The sequence below is a fragment of the Euprymna scolopes genome, chromosome 32 (genome assembly GCF_053919585.1).
Source record: "Euprymna scolopes isolate OS-2025 chromosome 32, ASM5391958v1, whole genome shotgun sequence".
In the NCBI taxonomy this organism is placed as follows: domain Eukaryota; kingdom Metazoa; phylum Mollusca; class Cephalopoda; order Sepiida; family Sepiolidae; genus Euprymna; species Euprymna scolopes.
The window spans coordinates 90,179,907-90,201,293 of NC_136513.1; the positions used below are offsets into that span (position 1 = coordinate 90,179,907).

The window sequence follows — 21,387 nt, forward strand, 5'->3', positions numbered from 1 at the left end:
TCATAAATCTCCTTAGAAATAAATCCGCTTTTATGAAGTTGAAGAAATCTTTTCTGGATTTTTATTTCCATACGAAAAGTATCATCATGGCTTAAGTCACCCAAACGGAGAAATTTACTTTTATCGTCCAAGATTTGTAACATTTTGGAGATATAATCCGTTTTGTTAAGTATAACAACGCCCGATCCTTTATCCGGGCGAGAAAGGTAAATGTCGGGATTAGACCTAATTAATTGTGCCGCTTCAAAATGATTTTTTTGCCACACAAAATCACTAGATTTAGTATTTATGGCAGAAAACCTCCGACCTAATTCGCCCAACTGAATTTTAACACTAGTTAATTCATCAGTAGAGATAGGCGAATGGTGTTTTAATTGAGTATACAATAATTCAATTTCACTAAATACTGCGATTTGATCAACAGAAGGGGGAGGAATGCAGAATTGTAAGCCAGCAGATAAAACAAATTCTTCTGTATTGGACAAAACATGAGAAGAATAATTAAATATATGTTTATCCAAATTTGTTATAATCCCAAACTTCTTAGTAATTAAATTTTTTAAATATTTATCATAAAAAGAAGTACATTTAATACGGGTAAATTTATCACCGATGGATAAAAACCTAGAAAAACGGAGTTTATCAAAGAAAGATAATTCTTTCCAAACCATGGCCCAAAGAAAAAGGTGTTTACTACGTAACGAATTATATGTATCAGAATTAAACAGGATTTCATCTTGTAGAAAAACACGTTGAACTGCCAATGTATTTCTACATTTAATTTTCGAAATACGATGGCAGATATAGCCGGGAGCAACATGATTAAGGCGGCAAGATTTTAGAAATTCCATCCTACACTTCAAAACGATTAACTTATTTTTAATACGTATAACCTTGTTTAACGTTTTGATAAATTGTGAGTTGTACCGACCTCGAAAATATGTAAGTAAATTTTTGGTACAACAGAATGGAAGGATAAATTTTAGAGGAAACATCATTTAATTTAAATACCAAAAAACAAGAAATGGGCAGATGAAAATAAAATTTTTTTCCTTAAGGCCTTATCGTCTGACCCTCTAAGAGGAGACGTCAGAATGATAGATTAAAAACTAAGAAAAACGAATGAGGGAAGTGGGGAATTTTGGTTGCAGTTGGAAGAACAGTGAGAGAAAAAAAAAAAAAAAAAAAAAAAAAAAAAAAAAATTTTTAAAATTCTCACTGTTCAGGTGGTTTTAAATCAATGAATATCTCCAACTGATGTCTAAGAATCTTTTGTCTACACAGGCTAGGTCGAGAGTTGTTAATAACTAACGCCTCAATGATATTGAGGTGATAGTTCGACCTAGCACTGTATAAAACAGAAAACCACCCATCGGAATATTGATCGGCACACCTATTTATACTCAACAAGTGATCGCCAATGGCAGACTCATGAGCCTGGGAGTGCCCGGATGCTCTCAAAACCTGGTGTAGTCGAATATCCCGAGGGATATGTTGGGATATTCTCATTTCTAATCTTTGGGACGTTTTGCCAACGTAGTCAGCTCCACACTGACAGACGAATTTATAAACAACAGAGTTCTTTTGAATGGTTGGCAAAACATCTTTACGAAAAGAAGAGAAAAAGGTTCGAGTTGTGTAAACTACTCGAAGCATAGTAGCTGGAAAACACCGTTGAGTAACAGAAGAAATCCTTTTAACAATATGTAGGCCATCAGGACCCAACCATGGTAATTTTAAATAAATGGGACACCGTGATGGACCAATATGTTTACCGCTATTAAATGTAGTAATTTTACGTTCAATAGTAGATTTTATTATATTAATGGGATATCCATTATTAAGAAAAATATTTATGATTTCACCAAGTTCCGTATCAAGACGGTTTGGTGAACAAATCATAAGTGCACGATGCGTAAGAGCGCTAATGAGGTTTATTTTTCTAGACTGAGGGGCAAAAGAAAACCAATTAAGATAGAGCCCTGTAAATGTAGGTTTTCTATAAACAGAGGTCTCAAACGTAGTACCAACTTTAGAAACACGAACGTCGAGGAATGGGAGAGAGTTACAGTCTTCAACCTCCATAGTAAATTGTAAAGATGGATGCAGGTTGCAAAGAAGACGAAGAAACTGTTCAGCTTCGCTCCGAGAGGGAAAGCATGCAAAAGTATCATCAACGTAACGTGTGTAGAATGCTGGCTTAGTAATTTTGGAAAATAATTCGTTTTCCAAAAATCCAACGAAAATGTTGGCTAACGAAGGACCAAGAGGGCTGCCCATTGATATCCCATCAATTTGACGGTACATAATATTGTTGAAACTAAAGGAGACTGATTTAGTAGCAAGTTCCATTAGTTCAATGAAAATTCGTTCAGGAAGTTGTGGAGATTTTAAGGGGCCACGGTACAGATAGTCAGCACAAATACCAATGGTTTCATCCAAAGGTATATTAGTAAAGAGACTATTAATGTCAAAGGAGGCCAAGAACTCGGTATTTTTAGATAAAGGCAATTTTTGTATCTTGGATACGAATTGAAAAGAATCAGGGATACAATGGACCGAATAAAAAGAAAGCACAGGTTTAAGAAGGTCAACTAGCCATTTACCAAGTTCGTGTTGTGCAGAACCCAACATAGATAAAATGGGTCTCAAAGGAATGTTGGGTTTATGGACCTTGGGTAAACCGTACATTCTAGGCCTTTGAGAACCGATGGGTCGGATTCTATCATAAATCTCCTTAGAAATAAATCCGCTTTTATGAAGTTGAAGAAATCTTTTCTGGATTTTTATTTCCATACGAAAAGTATCATCATGGCTTAAGTCACCCAAACGGAGAAATTTACTTTTATCGTCCAAGATTTGTAACATTTTGGAGATATAATCCGTTTTGTTAAGTATAACAACGCCCGATCCTTTATCCGGGCGAGAAAGGTAAATGTCGGGATTAGACCTAATTAATTGTGCCGCTTCAAAATGATTTTTTTGCCACACAAAATCACTAGATTTAGTATTTATGGCAGAAAACCTCCGACCTAATTCGCCCAACTGAATTTTAACACTAGTTAATTCATCAGTAGAGATAGGCGAATGGTGTTTTAATTGAGTATACAATAATTCAATTTCACTAAATACTGCGATTTGATCAACAGAAGGGGGAGGAATGCAGAATTGTAAGCCAGCAGATAAAACAAATTCTTCTGTATTGGACAAAACATGAGAAGAATAATTAAATATATGTTTATCCAAATTTGTTATAATCCCAAACTTCTTAGTAATTAAATTTTTTAAATATTTATCATAAGAAGAAGTACATTTAATACGGGTAAATTTATCACCGATGGATAAAAACCTAGAAAAACGGAGTTTATCAAAGAAAGATAATTCTTTCCAAACCATGGCCCAAAGAAAAAGGTGTTTACTACGTAACGAATTATATGTATCAGAATTAAACAGGATTTCATCTTGTAGAAAAACACGTTGAACTGCCAATGTATTTCTACATTTAATTTTCGAAATACGATGGCAGATATAGCCGGGAGCAACATGATTAAGGCGGCAAGATTTTAGAAATTCCATCCTACACTTCAAAACGATTAACTTATTTTTAATACGTATAACCTTGTTTAACGTTTTGATAAATTGTGAGTTGTACCGACCTCGAAAATATGTAAGTAAATTTTTGGTACAACAGAATGGAAGGATAAATTTTAGAGGAAACATCATTTAATTTAAATACCAAAAAACAAGAAATGGGCAGATGAAAATAAAATTTTTTTCCTTAAGGCCTTATCGTCTGACCCTCTAAGAGGAGACGTCAGAATGATAGATTAAAAACTAAGAAAAACGAATGAGGGAAGTGGGGAATTTTGGTTGCAGTTGGAAGAACAGTGAGAGAAAAAAAAAAAAAAAAAAAAAAAAAAAAAAAAAAAAAATTTTTAAAATTCTCACTGTTCAGGTGGTTTTAAATCAATGAATATCTCCAACTGATGTCTAAGAATCTTTTGTCTACACAGGCTAGGTCGAGAGTTGTTAATAACTAACGCCTCAATGATATTGAGGTGATAGTTCGACCTAGCACTGTATAAAACAGAAAACCACCCATCGGAATATTGATCGGCACACCTATTTATACTCAACAAGTGATCGCCAATGGCAGACTCATGAGCCTGGGAGTGCCCGGATGCTCTCAAAACCTGGTGTAGTCGAATATCCCGAGGGATATGTTGGGATATTCTCATTTCTAATCTTTGGGACGTTTTGCCAACGTAGTCAGCTCCACACTGACAGACGAATTTATAAACAACAGAGTTCTTTTGAATGGTTGGCAAAACATCTTTACGAAAAGAAGAGAAAAAGGTTCGAGTTGTGTAAACTACTCGAAGCATAGTAGCTGGAAAACACCGTTGAGTAACAGAAGAAATCCTTTTAACAATATGTAGGCCATCAGGACCCAACCATGGTAATTTTAAATAAATGGGACACCGTGATGGACCAATATGTTTACCGCTATTAAATGTAGTAATTTTACGTTCAATAGTAGATTTTATTATATTAATGGGATATCCATTATTAAGAAAAATATTTATGATTTCACCAAGTTCCGTATCAAGACGGTTTGGTGAACAAATCATAAGTGCACGATGCGTAAGAGCGCTAATGAGGTTTATTTTTCTAGACTGAGGGGCAAAAGAAAACCAATTAAGATAGAGCCCTGTAAATGTAGGTTTTCTATAAACAGAGGTCTCAAACGTAGTACCAACTTTAGAAACACGAACGTCGAGGAATGGGAGAGAGTTACAGTCTTCAACCTCCATAGTAAATTGTAAAGATGGATGCAGGTTGCAAAGAAGACGAAGAAACTGTTCAGCTTCGCTCCGAGAGGGAAAGCATGCAAAAGTACCATCAACGTAACGTGTGTAGAATGCTGGCTTAGTAATTTTGGAAAATAATTCGTTTTCCAAAAATCCAACGAAAATGTTGGCTAACGAAGGACCAAGAGGGCTGCCCATTGATATCCCATCAATTTGACGGTACATAATATTGTTGAAACTAAAGGAGACTGATTTAGTAGCAAGTTCCATTAGTTCAATGAAAATTCGTTCAGGAAGTTGTGGAGATTTTAAGGGGCCACGGTACAGATAGTCAGCACAAATACCAATGGTTTCATCCAAAGGTATATTAGTAAAGAGACTATTAATGTCAAAGGAGGCCAAGAACTCGGTATTTTTAGATAAAGGCAATTTTTGTATCTTGGATACGAATTGAAAAGAATCAGGGATACAATGGACCGAATAAAAAGAAAGCACAGGTTTAAGAAGGTCAACTAGCCATTTACCAAGTTCGTGTTGTGCAGAACCCAACATAGATAAAATGGGTCTCAAAGGAATGTTGGGTTTATGGACCTTGGGTAAACCGTACATTCTAGGCCTTTGAGAACCGATGGGTCGGATTCTATCATAAATCTCCTTAGAAATAAATCCGCTTTTATGAAGTTGAAGAAATCTTTTCTGGATTTTTATTTCCATACGAAAAGTATCATCATGGCTTAAGTCACCCAAACGGAGAAATTTACTTTTATCGTCCAAGATTTGTAACATTTTGGAGATATAATCCGTTTTGTTAAGTATAACAACGCCCGATCCTTTATCCGGGCGAGAAAGGTAAATGTCGGGATTAGACCTAATTAATTGTGCCGCTTCAAAATGATTTTTTTGCCACACAAAATCACTAGATTTAGTATTTATGGCAGAAAACCTCCGACCTAATTCGCCCAACTGAATTTTAACACTAGTTAATTCATCAGTAGAGATAGGCGAATGGTGTTTTAATTGAGTATACAATAATTCAATTTCACTAAATACTGCGATTTGATCAACAGAAGGGGGAGGAATGCAGAATTGTAAGCCAGCAGATAAAACAAATTCTTCTGTATTGGACAAAACATGAGAAGAATAATTAAATATATGTTTATCCAAATTTGTTATAATCCCAAACTTCTTAGTAATTAAATTTTTTAAATATTTATCATAAGAAGAAGTACATTTAATACGGGTAAATTTATCACCGATGGATAAAAACCTAGAAAAACGGAGTTTATCAAAGAAAGATAATTCTTTCCAAACCATGGCCCAAAGAAAAAGGTGTTTACTACGTAACGAATTATATGTATCAGAATTAAACAGGATTTCATCTTGTAGAAAAACACGTTGAACTGCCAATGTATTTCTACATTTAATTTTCGAAATACGATGGCAGATATAGCCGGGAGCAACATGATTAAGGCGGCAAGATTTTAGAAATTCCATCCTACACTTCAAAACGATTAACTTATTTTTAATACGTATAACCTTGTTTAACGTTTTGATAAATTGTGAGTTGTACCGACCTCGAAAATATGTAAGTAAATTTTTGGTACAACAGAATTACAGATTTAATTATTCTTCTCATGTTTTGTCCAATACAGAAGAATTTGTTTTATCTGCTGGCTTACAATTCTGCATTCCTCCCCCTTCTGTTGATCAAATCGCAGTATTTAGTGAAATTGAATTATTGTATACTCAATTAAAACACCATTCGCCTATCTCTACTGATGAATTAACTAGTGTTAAAATTCAGTTGGGCGAATTAGGTCGGAGGTTTTCTGCCATAAATACTAAATCTAGTGATTTTGTGTGGCAAAAAAAATCATTTTGAAGCGGCACAATTAATTAGGTCTAATCCCGACATTTACCTTTCTCGCCCGGATAAAGGATCGGGCGTTGTTATACTTAACAAAACGGATTATATCTCCAAAATGTTACAAATCTTGGACGATAAAAGTAAATTTCTCCGTTTGGGTGACTTAAGCCATGATGATACTTTTCGTATGGAAATAAAAATCCAGAAAAGATTTCTTCAACTTCATAAAAGCGGATTTATTTCTAAGGAGATTTATGATAGAATCCGACCCATCGGTTCTCAAAGGCCTAGAATGTACGGTTTACCCAAGGTCCATAAACCCAACATTCCTTTGAGACCCATTTTATCTATGTTGGGTTCTGCACAACACGAACTTGGTAAATGGCTAGTTGACCTTCTTAAACCTGTGCTTTCTTTTTATTCGGTCCATTGTATCCCTGATTCTTTTCAATTCGTATCCAAGATACAAAAATTGCCTTTATCTAAAAATACCGAGTTCTTGGCCTCCTTTGACATTAATAGTCTCTTTACTAATATACCTTTGGATGAAACCATTGGTATTTGTGCTGACTATCTGTACCGTGGCCCCTTAAAATCTCCACAACTTCCTGAACGAATTTTCATTGAACTAATGGAACTTGCTACTAAATCAGTCTCCTTTAGTTTCAACAATATTATGTACCGTCAAATTGATGGGATATCAATGGGCAGCCCTCTTGGTCCTTCGTTAGCCAACATTTTCGTTGGATTTTTGGAAAACGAATTATTTTCCAAAATTACTAAGCCAGCATTCTACACACGTTACGTTGATGATACTTTTGCATGCTTTCCCTCTCGGAGCGAAGCTGAACAGTTTCTTCGTCTTCTTTGCAACCTGCATCCATCTTTACAATTTACTATGGAGGTTGAAGACTGTAACTCTCTCCCATTCCTCGACGTTCGTGTTTCTAAAGTTGGTACTACGTTTGAGACCTCTGTTTATAGAAAACCTACATTTACAGGGCTCTATCTTAATTGGTTTTCTTTTGCCCCTCAGTCTAGAAAAATAAACCTCATTAGCGCTCTTACGCATCGTGCACTTATGATTTGTTCACCAAACCGTCTTGATACGGAACTTGGTGAAATCATAAATATTTTTCTTAATAATGGATATCCCATTAATATAATAAAATCTACTATTGAACGTAAAATTACTACATTTAATAGCGGTAAACATATTGGTCCATCACGGTGTCCCATTTATTTAAAATTACCATGGTTGGGTCCTGATGGCCTACATATTGTTAAAAGGATTTCTTCTGTTACTCAACGGTGTTTTCCAGCTACTATGCTTCGAGTAGTTTACACAACTCGAACCTTTTTCTCTTCTTTTCGTAAAGATGTTTTGCCAACCATTCAAAAGAACTCTGTTGTTTATAAATTCGTCTGTCAGTGTGGAGCTGACTACGTTGGCAAAACGTCCCAAAGATTAGAAATGAGAATATCCCAACATATCCCTCGGGATATTCGACTACACCAGGTTTTGAGAGCATCCGGGCACTCCCAGGCTCATGAGTCTGCCATTGGCGATCACTTGTTGAGTATAAATAGGTGTGCCGATCAATATTCCGATGGGTGGTTTTCTGTTTTATACAGTGCTAGGTCGAACTATCACCTCAATATCATTGAGGCGTTAGTTATTAACAACTCTCGACCTAGCCTGTGTAGACAAAAGATTCTTAGACATCAGTTGGAGATATTCATTGATTTAAAACCACCTGAACAGTGAGAATTTTAAAAATTTTTTTTTTTTTTTTTTTTTTTTTTTTTTTTTTTTTTTCTCTCACTGTTCTTCCAACTGCAACCAAAATTCCCCACTTCCCTCATTCGTTTTTCTTAGTTTTTAATCTATCATTCTGACGTCTCCTCTTAGAGGGTCAGACGATAAGGCCTTAAGGAAAAAAAATTTTATTTTCATCTGCCCATTTCTTGTTTTTTGGTATTTAAATTAAATGATGTTTCCTCTAAAATTTATCCTTCCATTCTGTTGTACCAAAAATTTACTTACATATTTTCGAGGTCGGTACAACTCACAATTTATCAAAACGTTAAACAAGGTTATACGTATTAAAAATAAGTTAATCGTTTTGAAGTGTAGGATGGAATTTCTAAAATCTTGCCGCCTTAATCATGTTGCTCCCGGCTATATCTGCCATCGTATTTCGAAAATTAAATGTAGAAATACATTGGCAGTTCAACGTGTTTTTCTACAAGATGAAATCCTGTTTAATTCTGATACATATAATTCGTTACGTAGTAAACACCTTTTTCTTTGGGCCATGGTTTGGAAAGAATTATCTTTCTTTGATAAACTCCGTTTTTCTAGGTTTTTATCCATCGGTGATAAATTTACCCGTATTAAATGTACTTCTTCTTATGATAAATATTTAAAAAATTTAATTACTAAGAAGTTTGGGATTATAACAAATTTGGATAAACATATATTTAATTATTCTTCTCATGTTTTGTCCAATACAGAAGAATTTGTTTTATCTGCTGGCTTACAATTCTGCATTCCTCCCCCTTCTGTTGATCAAATCGCAGTATTTAGTGAAATTGAATTATTGTATACTCAATTAAAACACCATTCGCCTATCTCTACTGATGAATTAACTAGTGTTAAAATTCAGTTGGGCGAATTAGGTCGGAGGTTTTCTGCCATAAATACTAAATCTAGTGATTTTGTGTGGCAAAAAAATCATTTTGAAGCGGCACAATTAATTAGGTCTAATCCCGACATTTACCTTTCTCGCCCGGATAAAGGATCGGGCGTTGTTATACTTAACAAAACGGATTATATCTCCAAAATGTTACAAATCTTGGACGATAAAAGTAAATTTCTCCGTTTGGGTGACTTAAGCCATGATGATACTTTTCGTATGGAAATAAAAATCCAGAAAAGATTTCTTCAACTTCATAAAAGCGGATTTATTTCTAAGGAGATTTATGATAGAATCCGACCCATCGGTTCTCAAAGGCCTAGAATGTACGGTTTACCCAAGGTCCATAAACCCAACATTCCTTTGAGACCCATTTTATCTATGTTGGGTTCTGCACAACACGAACTTGGTAAATGGCTAGTTGACCTTCTTAACCTGTGCTTTCTTTTTATTCGGTCCATTGTATCCCTGATTCTTTTCAATTCGTATCCAAGATACAAAAATTGCCTTTATCTAAAAATACCGAGTTCTTGGCCTCCTTTGACATTAATAGTCTCTTTACTAATATACCTTTGGATGAAACCATTGGTATTTGTGCTGACTATCTGTACCGTGGCCCCTTAAAATCTCCACAACTTCCTGAACGAATTTTCATTGAACTAATGGAACTTGCTACTAAATCAGTCTCCTTTAGTTTCAACAATATTATGTACCGTCAAATTGATGGGATATCAATGGGCAGCCCTCTTGGTCCTTCGTTAGCCAACATTTTCGTTGGATTTTTGGAAAACGAATTATTTTCCAAAATTACTAAGCCAGCATTCTACACACGTTACGTTGATGATACTTTTGCATGCTTTCCCTCTCGGAGCGAAGCTGAACAGTTTCTTCGTCTTCTTTGCAACCTGCATCCATCTTTACAATTTACTATGGAGGTTGAAGACTGTAACTCTCTCCCATTCCTCGACGTTCGTGTTTCTAAAGTTGGTACTACGTTTGAGACCTCTGTTTATAGAAAACCTACATTTACAGGGCTCTATCTTAATTGGTTTTCTTTTGCCCCTCAGTCTAGAAAAATAAACCTCATTAGCGCTCTTACGCATCGTGCACTTATGATTTGTTCACCAAACCGTCTTGATACGGAACTTGGTGAAATCATAAATATTTTTCTTAATAATGGATATCCCATTAATATAATAAAATCTACTATTGAACGTAAAATTACTACATTTAATAGCGGTAAACATATTGGTCCATCACGGTGTCCCATTTATTTAAAATTACCATGGTTGGGTCCTGATGGCCTACATATTGTTAAAAGGATTTCTTCTGTTACTCAACGGTGTTTTCCAGCTACTATGCTTCGAGTAGTTTACACAACTCGAACCTTTTTCTCTTCTTTTCGTAAAGATGTTTTGCCAACCATTCAAAAGAACTCTGTTGTTTATAAATTCGTCTGTCAGTGTGGAGCTGACTACGTTGGCAAAACGTCCCAAAGATTAGAAATGAGAATATCCCAACATATCCCTCGGGATATTCGACTACACCAGGTTTTGAGAGCATCCGGGCACTCCCAGGCTCATGAGTCTGCCATTGGCGATCACTTGTTGAGTATAAATAGGTGTGCCGATCAATATTCCGATGGGTGGTTTTCTGTTTTATACAGTGCTAGGTCGAACTATCACCTCAATATCATTGAGGCGTTAGTTATTAACAACTCTCGACCTAGCCTGTGTAGACAAAAGATTCTTAGACATCAGTTGGAGATATTCATTGATTTAAAACCACCTGAACAGTGAGAATTTTAAAAATTTTTTTTTTTTTTTTTTTTTTTTTTTTTTTTTTTTCTCTCACTGTTCTTCCAACTGCAACCAAAATTCCCCACTTCCCTCATTCGTTTTTCTTAGTTTTTAATCTATCATTCTGACGTCTCCTCTTAGAGGGTCAGACGATAAGGCCTTAAGGAAAAAAATTTTATTTTCATCTGCCCATTTCTTGTTTTTTGGTATTTAAATTAAATGATGTTTCCTCTAAAATTTATCCTTCCATTCTGTTGTACCAAAAATTTACTTACATATTTTCGAGGTCGGTACAACTCACAATTTATCAAAACGTTAAACAAGGTTATACGTATTAAAAATAAGTTAATCGTTTTGAAGTGTAGGATGGAATTTCTAAAATCTTGCCGCCTTAATCATGTTGCTCCCGGCTATATCTGCCATCGTATTTCGAAAATTAAATGTAGAAATACATTGGCAGTTCAACGTGTTTTTCTACAAGATGAAATCCTGTTTAATTCTGATACATATAATTCGTTACGTAGTAAACACCTTTTTCTTTGGGCCATGGTTTGGAAAGAATTATCTTTCTTTGATAAACTCCGTTTTTCTAGGTTTTTATCCATCGGTGATAAATTTACCCGTATTAAATGTACTTCTTCTTATGATAAATATTTAAAAAATTTAATTACTAAGAAGTTTGGGATTATAACAAATTTGGATAAACATATATTTAATTATTCTTCTCATGTTTTGTCCAATACAGAAGAATTTGTTTTATCTGCTGGCTTACAATTCTGCATTCCTCCCCCTTCTGTTGATCAAATCGCAGTATTTAGTGAAATTGAATTATTGTATACTCAATTAAAACACCATTCGCCTATCTCTACTGATGAATTAACTAGTGTTAAAATTCAGTTGGGCGAATTAGGTCGGAGGTTTTCTGCCATAAATACTAAATCTAGTGATTTTGTGTGGCAAAAAAATCATTTTGAAGCGGCACAATTAATTAGGTCTAATCCCGACATTTACCTTTCTCGCCCGGATAAAGGATCGGGCGTTGTTATACTTAACAAAACGGATTATATCTCCAAAATGTTACAAATCTTGGACGATAAAAGTAAATTTCTCCGTTTGGGTGACTTAAGCCATGATGATACTTTTCGTATGGAAATAAAAATCCAGAAAAGATTTCTTCAACTTCATAAAAGCGGATTTATTTCTAAGGAGATTTATGATAGAATCCGACCCATCGGTTCTCAAAGGCCTAGAATGTACGGTTTACCCAAGGTCCATAAACCCAACATTCCTTTGAGACCCATTTTATCTATGTTGGGTTCTGCACAACACGAACTTGGTAAATGGCTAGTTGACCTTCTTAAACCTGTGCTTTCTTTTTATTCGGTCCATTGTATCCCTGATTCTTTTCAATTCGTATCCAAGATACAAAAATTGCCTTTATCTAAAAATACCGAGTTCTTGGCCTCCTTTGACATTAATAGTCTCTTTACTAATATACCTTTGGATGAAACCATTGGTATTTGTGCTGACTATCTGTACCGTGGCCCCTTAAAATCTCCACAACTTCCTGAACGAATTTTCATTGAACTAATGGAACTTGCTACTAAATCAGTCTCCTTTAGTTTCAACAATATTATGTACCGTCAAATTGATGGGATATCAATGGGCAGCCCTCTTGGTCCTTCGTTAGCCAACATTTTCGTTGGATTTTTGGAAAACGAATTATTTTCCAAAATTACTAAGCCAGCATTCTACACACGTTACGTTGATGATACTTTTGCATGCTTTCCCTCTCGGAGCGAAGCTGAACAGTTTCTTCGTCTTCTTTGCAACCTGCATCCATCTTTACAATTTACTATGGAGGTTGAAGACTGTAACTCTCTCCCATTCCTCGACGTTCGTGTTTCTAAAGTTGGTACTACGTTTGAGACCTCTGTTTATAGAAAACCTACATTTACAGGGCTCTATCTTAATTGGTTTTCTTTTGCCCCTCAGTCTAGAAAAATAAACCTCATTAGCGCTCTTACGCATCGTGCACTTATGATTTGTTCACCAAACCGTCTTGATACGGAACTTGGTGAAATCATAAATATTTTTCTTAATAATGGATATCCCATTAATATAATAAAATCTACTATTGAACGTAAAATTACTACATTTAATAGCGGTAAACATATTGGTCCATCACGGTGTCCCATTTATTTAAAATTACCATGGTTGGGTCCTGATGGCCTACATATTGTTAAAAGGATTTCTTCTGTTACTCAACGGTGTTTTCCAGCTACTATGCTTCGAGTAGTTTACACAACTCGAACCTTTTTCTCTTCTTTTCGTAAAGATGTTTTGCCAACCATTCAAAAGAACTCTGTTGTTTATAAATTCGTCTGTCAGTGTGGAGCTGACTACGTTGGCAAAACGTCCCAAAGATTAGAAATGAGAATATCCCAACATATCCCTCGGGATATTCGACTACACCAGGTTTTGAGAGCATCCGGGCACTCCCAGGCTCATGAGTCTGCCATTGGCGATCACTTGTTGAGTATAAATAGGTGTGCCGATCAATATTCCGATGGGTGGTTTTCTGTTTTATACAGTGCTAGGTCGAACTATCACCTCAATATCATTGAGGCGTTAGTTATTAACAACTCTCGACCTAGCCTGTGTAGACAAAAGATTCTTAGACATCAGTTGGAGATATTCATTGATTTAAAACCACCTGAACAGTGAGAATTTTAAAAATTTTTTTTTTTTTTTTTTTTTTTTTTTTTTTTTTTTTTCTCTCACTGTTCTTCCAACTGCAACCAAAATTCCCCACTTCCCTCATTCGTTTTTCTTAGTTTTTAATCTATCATTCTGACGTCTCCTCTTAGAGGGTCAGACGATAAGGCCTTAAGGAAAAAAATTTTATTTTCATCTGCCCATTTCTTGTTTTTTGGTATTTAAATTAAATGATGTTTCCTCTAAAATTTATCCTTCCATTCTGTTGTACCAAAAATTTACTTACATATTTTCGAGGTCGGTACAACTCACAATTTATCAAAACGTTAAACAAGGTTATACGTATTAAAAATAAGTTAATCGTTTTGAAGTGTAGGATGGAATTTCTAAAATCTTGCCGCCTTAATCATGTTGCTCCCGGCTATATCTGCCATCGTATTTCGAAAATTAAATGTAGAAATACATTGGCAGTTCAACGTGTTTTTCTACAAGATGAAATCCTGTTTAATTCTGATACATATAATTCGTTACGTAGTAAACACCTTTTTCTTTGGGCCATGGTTTGGAAAGAATTATCTTTCTTTGATAAACTCCGTTTTTCTAGGTTTTTATCCATCGGTGATAAATTTACCCGTATTAAATGTACTTCTTCTTATGATAAATATTTAAAAAATTTAATTACTAAGAAGTTTGGGATTATAACAAATTTGGATAAACATATATTTAATTATTCTTCTCATGTTTTGTCCAATACAGAAGAATTTGTTTTATCTGCTGGCTTACAATTCTGCATTCCTCCCCCTTCTGTTGATCAAATCGCAGTATTTAGTGAAATTGAATTATTGTATACTCAATTAAAACACCATTCGCCTATCTCTACTGATGAATTAACTAGTGTTAAAATTCAGTTGGGCGAATTAGGTCGGAGGTTTTCTGCCATAAATACTAAATCTAGTGATTTTGTGTGGCAAAAAAATCATTTTGAAGCGGCACAATTAATTAGGTCTAATCCCGACATTTACCTTTCTCGCCCGGATAAAGGATCGGGCGTTGTTATACTTAACAAAACGGATTATATCTCCAAAATGTTACAAATCTTGGACGATAAAAGTAAATTTCTCCGTTTGGGTGACTTAAGCCATGATGATACTTTTCGTATGGAAATAAAAATCCAGAAAAGATTTCTTCAACTTCATAAAAGCGGATTTATTTCTAAGGAGATTTATGATAGAATCCGACCCATCGGTTCTCAAAGGCCTAGAATGTACGGTTTACCCAAGGTCCATAAACCCAACATTCCTTTGAGACCCATTTTATCTATGTTGGGTTCTGCACAACACGAACTTGGTAAATGGCTAGTTGACCTTCTTAAACCTGTGCTTTCTTTTTATTCGGTCCATTGTATCCCTGATTCTTTTCAATTCGTATCCAAGATACAAAAATTGCCTTTATCTAAAAATACCGAGTTCTTGGCCTCCTTTGACATTAATAGTCTCTTTACTAATATACCTTTGGATGAAACCATTGGTATTTGTGCTGACTATCTGTACCGTGGCCCCTTAAAATCTCCACAACTTCCTGAACGAATTTTCATTGAACTAATGGAACTTGCTACTAAATCAGTCTCCTTTAGTTTCAACAATATTATGTACCGTCAAATTGATGGGATATCAATGGGCAGCCCTCTTGGTCCTTCGTTAGCCAACATTTTCGTTGGATTTTTGGAAAACGAATTATTTTCCAAAATTACTAAGCCAGCATTCTACACACGTTACGTTGATGATACTTTTGCATGCTTTCCCTCTCGGAGCGAAGCTGAACAGTTTCTTCGTCTTCTTTGCAACCTGCATCCATCTTTACAATTTACTATGGAGGTTGAAGACTGTAACTCTCTCCCATTCCTCGACGTTCGTGTTTCTAAAGTTGGTACTACGTTTGAGACCTCTGTTTATAGAAAACCTACATTTACAGGGCTCTATCTTAATTGGTTTTCTTTTGCCCCTCAGTCTAGAAAAATAAACCTCATTAGCGCTCTTACGCATCGTGCACTTATGATTTGTTCACCAAACCGTCTTGATACGGAACTTGGTGAAATCATAAATATTTTTCTTAATAATGGATATCCCATTAATATAATAAAATCTACTATTGAACGTAAAATTACTACATTTAATAGCGGTAAACATATTGGTCCATCACGGTGTCCCATTTATTTAAAATTACCATGGTTGGGTCCTGATGGCCTACATATTGTTAAAAGGATTTCTTCTGTTACTCAACGGTGTTTTCCAGCTACTATGCTTCGAGTAGTTTACACAACTCGAACCTTTTTCTCTTCTTTTCGTAAAGATGTTTTGCCAACCATTCAAAAGAACTCTGTTGTTTATAAATTCGTCTGTCAGTGTGGAGCTGACTACGTTGGCAAAACGTCCCAAAGATTAGAAATGAGAATATCCCAACATATCCCTCGGGATATTCGACTACACCAGGTTTTGAGAGCATCCGGGCACTCCCAGGCTCATGAGTCTGCCATTGGCGATCACTTGTTGAGTATAAATAGGTGTGCCGATCAATATTCCGATGGGTGGTTTTCTGTTTTATACAGTGCTAGGTCGAACTATCACCTCAATATCATTGAGGCGTTAGTTATTAACAACTCTCGACCTAGCCTGTGTAGACAAAAGATTCTTAGACATCAGTTGGAGATATTCATTGATTTAAAACCACCTGAACAGTGAGAATTTTAAAAATTTTTTTTTTTTTTTTTTTTTTTTTTTTTTTTTTTTTCTCTCACTGTTCTTCCAACTGCAACCAAAATTCCCCACTTCCCTCATTCGTTTTTCTTAGTTTTTAATCTATCATTCTGACGTCTCCTCTTAGAGGGTCAGACGATAAGGCCTTAAGGAAAAAAAAATTTTATTTTCATCTGCCCATTTCTTGTTTTTTGGTATTTAAATTAAATGATGTTTCCTCTAAAATTTATCCTTCCATTCTGTTGTACCAAAAATTTACTTACATATTTTCGAGGTCGGTACAACTCACAATTTATCAAAACGTTAAACAAGGTTATACGTATTAAAAATAAGTTAATCGTTTTGAAGTGTAGGATGGAATTTCTAAAATCTTGCCGCCTTAATCATGTTGCTCCCGGCTATATCTGCCATCGTATTTCGAAAATTAAATGTAGAAATACATTGGCAGTTCAACGTGTTTTTCTACAAGATGAAATCCTGTTTAATTCTGATACATATAATTCGTTACGTAGTAAACACCTTTTTCTTTGGGCCATGGTTTGGAAAGAATTATCTTTCTTTGATAAACTCCGTTTTTCTAGGTTTTTATCCATCGGTGATAAATTTACCCGTATTAAATGTACTTCTTCTTATGATAAATATTTAAAAAATTTAATTACTAAGAAGTTTGGGATTATAACAAATTTGGATAAACATATATTTAATTATTCTTCTCATGTTTTGTCCAATACAGAAGAATTTGTTTTATCTGCTGGCTTACAATTCTGCATTCCTCCCCCTTCTGTTGATCAAATCGCAGTATTTAGTGAAATTGAATTATTGTATACTCAATTAAAACACCATTCGCCTATCTCTACTGATGAATTAACTAGTGTTAAAATTCAGTTGGGCGAATTAGGTCGGAGGTTTTCTGCCATAAATACTAAATCTAGTGATTTTGTGTGGCAAAAAAATCATTTTGAAGCGGCACAATTAATTAGGTCTAATCCCGACATTTACCTTTCTCGCCCGGATAAAGGATCGGGCGTTGTTATACTTAACAAAACGGATTATATCTCCAAAATGTTACAAATCTTGGACGATAAAAGTAAATTTCTCCGTTTGGGTGACTTAAGCCATGATGATACTTTTCGTATGGAAATAAAAATCCAGAAAAGATTTCTTCAACTTCATAAAAGCGGATTTATTTCTAAGGAGATTTATGATAGAATCCGACCCATCGGTTCTCAAAGGCCTAGAATGTACGGTTTACCCAAGGTCCATAAACCCAACATTCCTTTGAGACCCATTTTATCTATGTTGGGTTCTGCACAACACGAACTTGGTAAATGGCTAGTTGACCTTCTTAAACCTGTGCTTTCTTTTTATTCGGTCCATTGTATCCCTGATTCTTTTCAATTCGTATCCAAGATACAAAAATTGCCTTTATCTAAAAATACCGAGTTCTTGGCCTCCTTTGACATTAATAGTCTCTTTACTAATATACCTTTGGATGAAACCATTGGTATTTGTGCTGACTATCTGTACCGTGGCCCCTTAAAATCTCCACAACTTCCTGAACGAATTTTCATTGAACTAATGGAACTTGCTACTAAATCAGTCTCCTTTAGTTTCAACAATATTATGTACCGTCAAATTGATGGGATATCAATGGGCAGCCCTCTTGGTCCTTCGTTAGCCAACATTTTCGTTGGATTTTTGGAAAACGAATTATTTTCCAAAATTACTAAGCCAGCATTCTACACACGTTACGTTGATGATACTTTTGCATGCTTTCCCTCTCGGAGCGAAGCTGAACAGTTTCTTCGTCTTCTTTGCAACCTGCATCCATCTTTACAATTTACTATGGAGGTTGAAGACTGTAACTCTCTCCCATTCCTCGACGTTCGTGTTTCTAAAGTTGGTACTACGTTTGAGACCTCTGTTTATAGAAAACCTACATTTACAGGGCTCTATCTTAATTGGTTTTCTTTTGCCCCTCAGTCTAGAAAAATAAACCTCATTAGCGCTCTTACGCATCGTGCACTTATGATTTGTTCACCAAACCGTCTTGATACGGAACTTGGTGAAATCATAAATATTTTTCTTAATAATGGATATCCCATTAATATAATAAAATCTACTATTGAACGTAAAATTACTACATTTAATAGCGGTAAACATATTGGTCCATCACGGTGTCCCATTTATTTAAAATTACCATGGTTGGGTCCTGATGGCCTACATATTGTTAAAAGGATTTCTTCTGTTACTCAACGGTGTTTTCCAGCTACTATGCTTCGAGTAGTTTACACAACTCGAACCTTTTTCTCTTCTTTTCGTAAAGATGTTTTGCCAACCATTCAAAAGAACTCTGTTGTTTATAAATTCGTCTGTCAGTGTGGAGCTGACTACGTTGGCAAAACGTCCCAAAGATTAGAAATGAGAATATCCCAACATATCCCTCGGGATATTCGACTACACCAGGTTTTGAGAGCATCCGGGCACTCCCAGGCTCATGAGTCTGCCATTGGCGATCACTTGTTGAGTATAAATAGGTGTGCCGATCAATATTCCGATGGGTGGTTTTCTGTTTTATACAGTGCTAGGTCGAACTATCACCTCAATATCATTGAGGCGTTAGTTATTAACAACTCTCGACCTAGCCTGTGTAGACAAAAGATTCTTAGACATCAGTTGGAGATATTCATTGATTTAAAACCACCTGAACAGTGAGAATTTTAAAAATTTTTTTTTTTTTTTTTTTTTTTTTTTTTTTCTCTCACTGTTCTTCCAACTGCAACCAAAATTCCCCACTTCCCTCATTCGTTTTTCTTAGTTTTTAATCTATCATTCTGACGTCTCCTCTTAGAGGGTCAGACGATAAGGCCTTAGGGAAAAAATTTTATTTTCATCTGCCCATTTCTTGTTTTTTGGTATTTAAATTAAATGATGTTTCCTCTAAAATTTATCCTTCCATTCTGTTGTACCAAAAATTTACTTACATATTTTCGAGGTCGGTACAACTCACAATTTATCAAAACGTTAAACAAGGTTATACGTATTAAAAATAAGTTAATCGTTTTGAAGTGTAGGATGGAATTTCTAAAATCTTGCCGCCTTAATCATGTTGCTCCCGGCTATATCTGCCATCGTATTTCGAAAATTAAATGTAGAAATACATTGGCAGTTCAACGTGTTTTTCTACAAGATGAAATCCTGTTTAATTCTGATACATATAATTCGTTACGTAGTAAACACCTTTTTCTTTGGGCCATGGTTTGGAAAGAATTATCTTTCTTTGATAAACTCCGTTTTTCTAGGTTTTTATCCATCGGTGATAAATTTACCCGTATTAAATGTACTTCTTCTTATGATAAATATTTAAAAAATTTAATTACTAAGAAGTTTGGGATTATAACAAATTTGGATAAACATATATTTAATTATTCTTCTCATGTTTTGTCCAATACAGAAGAATTTGTTTTATCTGCTGGCTTACAATTCTGCATTCCTCCCCCTTCTGTTGATCAAATCGCAGTATTTAGTGAAATTGAATTATTGTATACTCAATTAAAACACCATTCGCCTATCTCTACTGATGAATTAACTAGTGTTAAAATTCAGTTGGGCGAATTAGGTCGGAGGTTTTCTGCCATAAATACTAAATCTAGTGATTTTGTGTGGCAAAAAAATCATTTTGAAGCGGCACAATTAATTAGGTCTAATCCCGACATTTACCTTTCTCGCCCGGATAAAGGATCGGGCGTTGTTATACTTAACAAAACGGATTATATCTCCAAAATGTTACAAATCTTGGACGATAAAAGTAAATTTCTCCGTTTGGGTGACTTAAGCCATGATGATACTTTTCGTATGGAAATAAAAATCCAGAAAAGATTTCTTCAACTTCATAAAAGCGGATTTATTTCTAAGGAGATTTATGATAGAATCCGACCCATCGGTTCTCAAAGGCCTAGAATGTACGGTTTACCCAAGGTCCATAAACCCAACATTCCTTTGAGACCCATTTTATCTATGTTGGGTTCTGCACAACACGAACTTGGTAAATGGCTAGTTGACCTTCTTAAACCTGTGCTTTCTTTTTATTCGGTCCATTGTATCCCTGATTCTTTTCAATTCGTATCCAAGATACAAAAATTGCCTTTATCTAAAAATACCGAGTTCTTGGCCTCCTTTGACATTAATAGTCTCTTTACTAATATACCTTTGGATGAAACCATTGGTATTTGTGCTGACTATCTGTACCGTGGCCCCTTAAAATCTCCACAACTTCCTGAACGAATTTTCATTGAACTAATGGAACTTGCTACTAAATCAGTCTCCTTTAGTTTCAACAATATTATGTACCGTCAAATTGATGGGATATCAATGGGCAGCCCTCTTGGTCCTTCGTTAGCCAACATTTTCGTTGGATTTTTGGAAAACGAATTATTTTCCAAAATTACTAAGCCAGCATTCTACACACGTTACGTTGATGATACTTTTGCATGCTTTCCCTCTCGGAGCGAAGCTGAACAGTTTCTTCGTCTTCTTTGCAACCTGCATCCATCTTTACAATTTACTATGGAGGTTGAAGACTGTAACTCTCTCCCATTCCTCGACGTTCGTGTTTCTAAAGTTGGTACTACGTTTGAGACCTCTGTTTATAGAAAACCTACATTTACAGGGCTCTATCTTAATTGGTTTTCTTTTGCCCCTCAGTCTAGAAAAATAAACCTCATTAGCGCTCTTACGCAT

General features: G+C 35.3%; 1 protein-coding gene across 5 annotated transcripts in view; it reads left to right on the forward strand.

Annotated features, from left to right (window-relative positions):
• LOC145256478 (F-box/LRR-repeat protein 5-like) overlaps nt 1-21,387 on the forward strand; it is a 248,024-nt gene that overhangs the window by 178,126 nt on the left and 48,511 nt on the right. The window lies entirely within an intron of this gene.